A 9,877-nucleotide genomic window follows, 5' to 3' on the forward strand; every position below is an offset into this window, starting at 1 on the left:
GAAATTGGGTACTCACGACATTAAAATACCACGAGGGTATCTCTCGCTTTTGTGCTCACCCAGTCTAATGGACCAAGCAAGTTGTCAAAATACGACGTCATTAGGTGGAAAATGCGTGCCTTCTAAGTATAAAATACACCTTACCGAGGGTAAATTAGGGTAGCTTAAATATTGGCTTACGGGGAGCCTACACCTCTTTTGTCAAAAGAAATTGAACTGATATATCAAAAGAAACAAGACAAGTAGAAGCTGGTGAAAAACCAACGACAATCCACATCAATACAATATACAAACTAATGATAATATTGAAGAGTCTATGGATCCCTATGAAATACTCAAGAGGGGGTGAATTGAGTATCTACCACTTTTTGGACTTTGATCGAATTTATAAAAGTATGATATTTATAATTTGAATTTATGAACTAAATTCAAAATATAATTAGCACACAGAAAATAAAACAAGCGATAAATAAATTTGCACAACGGATTTTGAAGTGGTTCAGTTTCACACTCTGAAGCCTACGTCCACTATTCTCGATTAATTGGGCCCTGTTCTTTTGGACTTAAAGCCACTTAATTTAAGTTCACTTCAGATCCTATAAGTTGATTCGATTCGGATCGATCCTATAAGTTCGATTCGAGATCCTATAAGTTGATTCGATTCGAGATCCTATAAGTTCGGTTCAGATCCTATAAGTTCGATTCGATTCGGATTCTATAAGTTCAGTTCAGTTCAGATCCTATAAGTTCAGATCCTATAAATTTAGTTTAGAAAATTTATATACAAGTATTATTTTTAAAACCAACGCAAAAACATTTGACATTATTAATTATTCGATACATATATACATTATTATTTTTAAATCAAAATTATAACTCTTCTCATTATTTTTTATCGTTATGTAACCGTAGTATAATGTATGAACAAACCAATGTATATAAAGCGGAAAAATGTTATTATTTCACCTTGTGTTTTAGACTATATTTTCTTATCAGTGTTCTCTCTTGGTTGTCCATTAATTTCTTGTAAAAAATTTGTTTAATCTCAATAAAATTTTGCGTTTATTTTAATAATAATAATAATAAAGTTGCGGTTTTATAAAAAAATAATAGTAATAAATAATAATAATAATAATAACAACAAGAACAAGAACAATGATAATAATAATAATAATAATAATAATAATAATAATAATAATAATAATAATAATAATAATAATAATAAAGTTAAATTAATTTAAGTTAAATTAATTTAAGTTAATTTAAATTCAGATCGTGTAAGTTCAGTTCAGATCTTATAAGTTAAGTTCAGATCCTATAAGTTCAGTTCAGTTCAGATCCTATAAGTTTAGTTCAGTTCAGATCCTATAAGTTCAGTTCAGATCCAATAAGTTCAGTTCAATTCAGATCTTATAAGTTCAGTTCAGATCCTATAAGTTCAGTTCAGTTCAGTTCAGATCCTATAACTTCAGTTCAGTTCAGATCAGATCCGTTTCAGTCCAAAAGAACAGAGCCTTACTTTAGTACCTCTCTACAGATTACAAAATAATCAAACCCTTTTACAACTAACTATAGATGTAATAATGAGTATCGTTAAACACTAACGTGTCCTATTGTCTCCTATTTATACTAAATAAAAATAGTGTATGACAACAACTAAACTTCTTAATAATTAAATCTTTAGAAAGACAATCCACTATTAACAATGTTAAGTAGTTGTTTGTAAAAAGACAACTAATTCTACGGACATAGCTACACAAGGAGTTGTATTTGATAAAGACAACTTCAATTTGTACAATAGGTCTTGGTATAAACGGGTGGGGCGAACAGACGGGTAAAGACCTCTAATAAAATGGGTAGGGGGAAAAGGTGAGGCACCCCCATATGCTTTCCACTTTATGGCAAATGGGTATTTTGTGAGGGGAAATGGTATCCGACTATACGTATAGACGGATAGTGTCCGTCTATAATGAGAATTTGTGCAATTTGTAACAACATACAGCTATACCTGTGAGTCATATGATCACAAGATATGAGCTTTATAGGCAAAAGTCAATCCTTAAGCAATTTGTGTCATAGACAAATAGCTTATCACACGTGAATATTGTAGTAGGATAAAGATTTTGATTTCTTCTTGGATAAAAGATAACTTATTAAATACACAGCTATTTTTACGTAAAATAAGATTCTATTTCTAAATCGATCACATATCGCTACAATTCATAAGTTGTTACGAATTAGGATTACCTTTAAGATATAATAATCTATTTTAATATTTGAAAAGACAATTTTGACTCCAAATAGGATAAACGTTTTTATTAATTAAAAACACATTAAATATTATTTGTAAAATATAAAATAAATTTTCTTTCGAAAATGTCGTGTTACGTAGCCACCCTAAGTTATAGTACAATGGACTATAACTTAGAGTATGAGTGTATTAAGTTATAATTGTAATAATTATAACTTAAGACTAACTCAAAACAATTATTAAATATCGTAAAGGAGAGACGAACTAACTACTGACTAATCCCTTCCTTGAAAATTCTTCAGATGTAAATTCCTTTCATCGTCTTGATCACGAACTCAAATCGCATTATCAAATCGTCATTTTGCAATTTGTAACCTCGTTAATCTATAAAGACTAAACAAACAATTACGTGCAAACTTATATAACAATTATTATATACTTGTCATTATCAAAACATAAAACGTATAAGACACGGTCCAACAAATTCCCCCTTTTTGATGATGACAAGTCTCCTAGATTTGTTTCTACGGTTTAGTTCCCCCTCAACCCAAAAACAATCATAATTGTAAATACTTTGAATTGACGGTTTGATAAGTGAGCTAAGTTGGTTTGATAAGTGAGCTAAGTTATAGCACCTAAGGACCTCAAGAGACATATGATCTTGACAAGGAACAAACTTAGGCAAATAACGCATTCAAGTCTATTTTTTCCCCCTCTTGACATCATCGAAAAGACGAGAAAAAAACATAAAATGACTAGAATAATATGAACCAAAGCTAAGTATATAAACCAAGTTAAAAGCACACAAAATAGAGTGAGATTAAGTCCTTAAAACAGAAATCGTGACATCGTCTATGGCAACTACGAAGCAAAATATAATTACGAACATAATTAAGTAATAACCAAGACAAATGAAAAGGATAATTAGAAGAAGATGGCCCTAAGAACTAAGCTAGGCTGAAACAAAAACAAAAAATTTATGTAGTCTCATAGTTTTCTGGAGGAATGGTTTTATATGGATTTGAATAGTCGGAATGGGTACGGAACTCAAGGCTAGTAAGACGGTCCAAGCAAGAAGTAACTAGATCAGTTTGCGCCTGAAGACGCCCTTCAAACTGTCTAAACTGTGAGACAACCTTCTCCATCACCTCCTTCATCCCTTATACCTCAGCAATAACCGCTCCACCATTGGCATATAACCCCTTAGCATATCCAGAAATCATGCCTAAATACATCCGTTGAAAAGGCAACTCCATTCGCAACGTATCCTTAATACTCGCCAAAACTGAACTATGCCCTTGTACCTCAGAATTCACATCAGCTAAAACCGAACTCAACACTTATAACCTCTTATCCACACTTGACATCCAATCGAAGAACCGTGGCTCAAGTGAAACAGTAGTTTTCCAAACCAACGGCAGCCAACATAGAAGACTGCTCATTCAGTCGCGAATCAACACGGTCCATAAATTCCACCAACTTCGACTCAAGACCAAACACACTCACAGCCGACGCACTAGGGACACCAGCTGCAGGAGGACTATTTTTCTCCCAAAATCAGAGTTGGTCCACGAACCTCGAGACCCATAAGCTTAAGTAATTTGTCACTCATACGGTCTCGCGGTTCAACACCGTAACTACCAGCACTAACAACACCCTTAACCTCCAACATCCGAGACACCCACATATCATAAGGATTATCACAAGTTCTCGAAAATTTTAAGTCAGTAACAATTGGGATTTTTTTGCTAAAATGGGCAATTTTGACTATTTATTTAACGAAATGGGTCGACTTTGAAATTAATTACCCAAAATGGGTCCACGTCATACCCGAACCTAGGTTTGTAATTAAGTCGCCATCCCGGTTGGCGACTATACTCAAATTGTAACCAAACCTAAATTTTTTTGCCATGATTACTCAGCATAAAATCGCCACGGGGCTTGGCTACTTGGACTAAAGTCGCCATGCGCCTTGGCTACTTGAATGGGCAGTATTTATGCCAATTTGGAGGAAATAGCTGAGTGTGTTAAAGGGTAAAGTCGCCAGGGGAGGTGGCGATTTGGCTTAGAGTAGCCATGCGCCTTGGCGACTTGAATGGGCAGTATTTATGCCAATTTGGAGGAAATAGCTGAGTGTGTCAAAGGGTAAAGTCGCCAGGGGAGGTGGCGATTTGGCTTAAAGTAGTCATGCCCCTTGGCGACTTGAGATGTGGCAGAATTTGATGAATTTGAATCAGCTTAAAATTGCCATGGTGGCTGGCGTTTTAGACCAAAGTCGTCATCTCCCATGGCGACTATGTTATCTACAACTCTCCAGAACAAGATAATTTCATCTTACCCGGAATTGTTTTCCATATCCTTCTTGCATCATGTACAACAACAATGCTCAAATGCTCAAATCCAAACGAGACTTTGAAAACCAAAGTAGCTTATATATTACATAACCCAAATAGCTTACATTGTCATACAAACCGAAGTAAATTAGCTTAAATTGTCATACAAACCAAACTAAAATAGCTTAAATTGTCATACAAACGAAACTAAAATAGCTTAAAATATCATACAAACTAGTAACATAATACTACACTACTTTCTTCTAGCTTGACGGCTTCTCTTTGATCTCCTTGGTTGAGACGATGATCCGCCCTCATCTTCCCCTTCTTTTATGGGTGTAAGTTGAGTGAGGCAATCCACTTGTGTGTTAGCATGGGGTGGACTTGGGTGAGGAATGTTTTGCGGTTGAATGAGATGTCCATAGTTAGCATGTTCCAAACAAGTAAGGGAGGTATTTTGCATCTCATATAATAAATTTCTATAGTTAGGATCAATTGTAGGTGGCATTGTTGTCATGTACTCGTTCACTTTATGGTAGATGTAAGAATGACCACCCGCCTATTGAGAAAAGAAGTGGTATGAATTATTTAATGACAATAAAGTAGAAACATAATAAAAATTAAGAGTAAAATGAGGGATGATGCTTACAAGAGTATCCAAGTCCGATGCACTAGGATTGTAATGATGGTCATGATTGTATTTGTCGGATAAGATCCGATTGTGAGGACTAACAATCCGACGAGTATGCTCCCGATACCATACCATATATGGATCATGGTATGACATGAAACAACTATATGGAATTCCCCTTTTCAACATGTTTTGCTTCCTATTATTCCACTCTTCCACATAACCTCTAAACTCGGAAGCATAATCTCTTGTCTTTCCCCGTTTATCCGTTTTATGAAGTAAGAGATAGGTATCACAACTAGGTGGTATTGTTTGATGCCATCCAAATTGCCTAACACACCTATTAGGGAGATGCATCTCGATAATCTCAAAGCATATCAAAGGGGCTACAACAATCCACTCATCCTCGTCCTCATGGCAAATATTGGGAAGATGTTGAAGAATAGCTTGTGTGTAAGGTTGCCAAGTGAATTGTGTCTCTGTCAATTTATCAAACATATCCTTATATGTGACAAGGCCAAGCCTATGATCCTTATACTTTCGGTCCACCCTCAACCATTTACATCCTAAAGGATCCATCCCCGCAATCATTTCGGAGCCGATAGGGTAATCTTGTCCCTCTAGTTCTATATATTGTGAAACAATTTCAGGACGTCCTACAACAATGCGTTCCCAAGACCATAACTGTAGGAGAACAATCGGCCCAGATATGGAACTCTTTCCCCTCTTACTTGCAGCACACAAGTTCCTATATAAATATGAAAGTGCGGCGGAACCCCAACTATATTCATCAATTTCATCCAAATTACGCAACAACGGCAAGTAAAGAATACATACCTCATTACCGCTCTTATCGGGAAAAATCACGGTCCCAATCAAGTAAAGTATATAGGCACGAATATGCTTATGGAGCCTATCCTCATCCGCATCCGGTGGTAAACCACCGAAGTTACCACATAACCATGTCAACTTCAATCCCAACCCTTTTAGTTCCTACGATGATGGCGGACGTCCCAATAGTTCTTCACACAAAGCTGGCCAATGGTGGTCACTTCTCCCGGTAACCGGCCTACCACTTACCCGTAAACCCATCAAGACATTTACATCTTGTAAAGTGACCGTCGCTTCACCAATAGGAAAATGAAAGGTGTGTGTCTCCTCCCTCCACCTCTCAACCAACGCCGTTATCAAATCCGGATCAACATAAAGAAAACAAAACCAAGAGACTCCTTGAAACTGAGTTTTCATGATGAACTCACGGACCCTACGCTGAAAATAGAATTCTCCTTTCGCTTTCATGTGTACCCTACATCTCAACGGACCTTCATCCTGCATCAATATGTGGATTAATTAGTGTAAAATCGACAATGAAAGTAATTTCTAATTTACAAATAAATAGACAACATATAATTGTTTGGGAAACTTACCACCCCATTCCATACCGCTTCACTTCGGTGGCCCGCTTGTAATGTAAGAAGGTCGGGATTAAGTGGACCCGGATCAATGAGACCGGAAACACAAATAAATGTAATTAAAAAACAGATACGTAATTTCTAATTAACAAATAATTACACGAAGTAAGAATTAACATAAATGTACCCGGAAGGACCACCAATTTCACGGTTTCTAAGAGGACATCCACGCTTGTTGTGCCCTTTTTTACGGCATAAGGTGCATGTATATTTTGTTGTCGTTTGTCCCTCGTCCATTTCATTGCGAAGCCTTTTGGACAAAGGACGTCCTTTTTTCTCTCCGACACTCATCATTTGGTAAAACATGTTCTCCATCCCAATTAGGCCAATGTCGTTCATCGGGAATTAGATGAAAGTTTGGCTTGTAAGAACCCAAGTACTCCCCACAAGTAAAAAATGGGTCAATAAATTGATCTGTGGTTAGATTGTAGGTTCTACAAACAGCAGCCACATGAGAACATGGGAAATGGTATATCTGAAATTTGTTGCAAGTACAAGTTTTTTTGGACAAGTTTACAGTTTGCCTATGACCACCCTTTCCTGCTTCCCTTTGACCTCTCCCAGTTTTAACTTGATAGACACCGGTCTCTGAATTATAGCACTCAACCTTATGATGTGCCGCTTTTTCAAAATTGTCTTCAATATACTTCGTGACCACGGGGGAAATCTTCAAACCCTCAAAGATTCTAGACTTTGCAAATTCACGTCTTTGGACAAAGTAAGAATTTACTCTATAAAATGTAACTTTTACAAGAGCGGTGATAGGTAAGAAACGAGCTCCCTTTAACACATTATTAAACACCTCCGCCAAATTAGTTGTCTTGATTCCATATCGATGTGCACCACCATGACACATGGACCACTTTGACAAAGGTAGTTTATCTAAGTCTTCCCTTGCCTAAACACACAATTCATTAATTTTTTCTAAACCTTTATTAAACTTGATCGGTTGATGTTGAAAAGCTGTCCAACTAAACAAATTCTTCAAAGCCCTATTTTTGAACTTTGTGTTGATATTGGACGCATGATGTCTTATACAATACCTATGATATGCCAATGGTTCCTCCCACCCGCTCCTCTCTTCACTAATTGCTTTCATGATGCCCTTATGTCTATCAGATATTACACAAAGCCCAGTACGTTGTGTAACCAAACATCTAATACATGCCAAAAACCATGACTATGTATCGGTAGTCTCCTTTTCAACTATGGCAAATGCAAGAGGATATAGTTGATCATTGGCATCAACTCCCATGGCAATCATAAGCACCCCTTTGTATTTGCCATACAAATGAGTCCCATCAATTGTAATTATAGGGCGACAATGAAGAAAGCCCTTGATTGATGCTCCAAAAGCCCAAAATACCTGACCAAATGTCACAACATTTGGATCATCCGTTGGATAATTTAAAAATTGAACAACGGTACCGGGATTAGCTTCTTTCAAAGCTTCAAAGTATCGGGGAAGCAACTGGTACGATAACTCCCAATCACCAAATATGTCGGCAATAGCTTTTTGTTTAGCTTTCCATGCCTTCATATAAGTGATGGTGTAGTTATATTTACCAATTATTATTTCAATTATAGCATTCACCGATAACGTCCAATCTGCCTCCACAATATTTCTAATTACACCACTAATGAAAGTTCTTCGCAAGTTTCGGTGGTCTATAGGCAAGGTGTCTCCCAAACATGATGTCTCATGACAACCATTGTATCTCACAATAGTAAATTTTTCAGAAACCCCACTTTTTTGGTTGGCTCTTAAGGTCCACTTACATGCTATAGGTTTTCTCCCACATTTATATGTCACCGTGTGAGGTTTTGACTCATGAATTTTGAAACTTTGATTGACCCTCAAATTATACTCCGTAACTACTTCAGTCAGAGATCTCTTATTAGGAAAAGTTTGACCCACACAAAACTCCCCCCCCCCCCCCACCATCATAGGGGACAACCTTTTTCCAATTAACCCAATTATCCCCATGTAATGCATCCAATTTAGGAATACTAGTGAAGCCCGGATTTGGGGCACTAGGAGACACAAGATCAATATCTTCCTCATCATCGTCGGCATCACTAGCATTCTCTAATCTTAAATCAAGATCATCATCAACTTCATCCCCTTCAATATTACCGTCGCCTACCTCTACTCCGATATTATTTCTCAACAATGACACATACCGATCATCATTCTCCGACATTATGTTTAACATCCTAGTAAATGACACATTTGGTACGACACTTACATTACTAACTTGAGGTTGTTGAATTGGTATTAACTCAACATAAATATCCATAGAACCCGCCTTTGAATGACGTATACTAGCCCACATCGCTTGTAAAGAACGATCATTATTAAGACTAACAACCTTAAAACATCCAAGACTAGCAAACTTCATCTTCAACATTAATTGATACTCACTACTATCAACACCAATGGTTGTGTATACCTCCTTAACAAGATCATTGTAGCTCATGTTACTACTAACAAAAATAAAAGACTCATTTCCACCAACATAGCTAACACACCCATCTCCTTCAACTGCTTCACCATTCCAATAACACAATAAGGGGAAATTACTTCTCTCCATAACCAAATTAAATTAATCTAAAACACTAACAACAAACTAAATTCAACTAAACTATCAAATAGATAGAATAATAATCATAAACTAAACTAACTAGCTACTCAAATCAATTGCTAATTAAAAAAAATAAGTAGTAGCTAATACCTTCAATATGTATGGAAATTGGCAAGAAATATCCAAATGATTGTTTGATATTACTTAGAGACTAATAATTTGACAATTAATCATTCCAATTGAAAGATTCAGGGTAGTTTTTGGAGGATAATTAGCATTTTAATATTATGGTTTGCCTTTTTTTTTCTTTTTTGTGCGATTTGGGTATGAATCTGGGAAGGGAAGGGGGAAATATGTCGTCGAAGTTAATCGCCAAGCGGCTTGGCGATTTGACCTTAAGTAGCCAAGCGCCGTTGGCGATTTGACCTTTCACCATAGCTTCGTAAATTCCAAGCCTACGTGGACCCATTTTCGACAATTATTTTGGAAATCGACCTATTTCGTTAAATAATTAGTGCAAATCGCCCATTTTAGAAACGGATTCAACAATTGGCGACATTTGATGAATCCGATGAAAAACCAACAATGGTGAATTTACTTTTTCG

At 36.4% G+C, this 9,877-nt stretch overlaps 1 long non-coding RNA gene across 1 annotated transcript; it reads right to left on the bottom strand.

Moving 5' to 3' along the window:
- Positions 1-4,659: 4,659 nt before the first annotated feature.
- Positions 4,660-8,624, bottom strand: LOC141627054 (uncharacterized). Its single transcript, XR_012536617.1, has 3 exons — positions 6,643-8,624; positions 5,234-6,544; positions 4,660-5,143 (listed from the first exon to the last, which is right to left on the bottom strand). It is a non-coding gene; the product is annotated as an uncharacterized LOC141627054 (long non-coding RNA).
- Between the last annotated feature and the right edge of the window lie 1,253 nt (positions 8,625-9,877).

This window comes from Silene latifolia, chromosome Y (assembly GCF_048544455.1).
Source record: "Silene latifolia isolate original U9 population chromosome Y, ASM4854445v1, whole genome shotgun sequence".
Classification (NCBI taxonomy): Eukaryota; Viridiplantae; Streptophyta; class Magnoliopsida; order Caryophyllales; family Caryophyllaceae; genus Silene; species Silene latifolia.